This window comes from Trachymyrmex cornetzi, unplaced genomic scaffold (assembly GCF_001594075.2).
Source record: "Trachymyrmex cornetzi isolate Tcor2-1 unplaced genomic scaffold, Tcor1.1 scaffold1131, whole genome shotgun sequence".
Taxonomy (NCBI): domain Eukaryota; kingdom Metazoa; phylum Arthropoda; class Insecta; order Hymenoptera; family Formicidae; genus Trachymyrmex; species Trachymyrmex cornetzi.
In genome coordinates this window covers 13,426-14,573 of record NW_017295688.1, presented here as the reverse complement: position 1 = coordinate 14,573, position 1,148 = coordinate 13,426, and positions in this window count along the sequence as shown.

Sequence of the window (1,148 nt, the reverse complement as noted above, 5' to 3'; positions counted from 1 at the left end):
AAGGGGGGGAGGGGGGCGAGCCCTGAAATAGAGCACCCTTTTTGGATGCGAGAGGGATGGAGAAGGGACGCCCGTAGAGCGAGCGTCCTACCCAGAGAGAGAAGGAAATTGCCTGGGGCAGCCCTGATGTTAGAGCGCTCAGAAGCGGAGAAAGGGAGACGGAGGGCACTCTATGGAGAGCGCCCTGAGCCCTGTAGGTTCCCGGGGACAGATACGTGCCAGGGCCCGAGTATATTCGAAGTGGGCAGCGCACATAGGCAGCACGACGACCTTTCGAAGATAAAAGGAGGGGCTTCACTTTAATATCGCCAGTTTAATTGAATTCGTTTATTATAATTGTTACACGGTTAAATTGAAACAATAACGAGATAAAGGACTAGAATTTCATAATCACTTAAGAATCTTGCCTAATTGGCGAAATACGCGAACAATTATAAAAGATATCGTAAAGCTACAGAGAGGTTTACATATATTTCGCCAATTTTACTATGGCGACGAGAAAACGAAGAGAGAAAAGAAAAGTTCCGAACGAGCCTTTCACAACAACATAACTTGGCGCGCAACTAGGAGATTCCTAGCTTCGTAATTTTTAAACCGCGCGAGGAATAGCACTGAGATTCTAAAGCCACAAGATTTCAAGTTGTCGTACACAATACACTGGTTTTCGGAGATTATCACGATTCAGTGCTCACTTACGCACGAAAAGACTTTATTTTAAACCGACGCCTGAAGGGCTTAGTCACTTACAATTAGAGGTAGAATTTATAAGTATTCGCGTCTTGATATTGAAAAGATTCTAAGTACCAGTTCCTCGCGAGACTTAGCCGAGCGCGACGAACGAACGAAATTTTATAAGTTCCACGGCGTCGTGCTTACCATGTATGCTTATCGGATATATATATATATGGGGCATTCTTTCTCAAATCAGCCACCCTCTGCGTATTTTATTTTTAAAGATAAAATTTTTTTCGAAGCGTCAAAATTTCCGCCTAAACCTCAATTTTTTGATGCCGTATGGTGTTTTTTATTTCCTTCTTATGGGTGTGACCATACGTTAAAAATAATGCTCAGTGTTGCGTACGAGGCCCTTGAGTATCCCCGTGACCCCAGCAACCGGCGACGAATAAGCCGCGACAATAACATTTGGT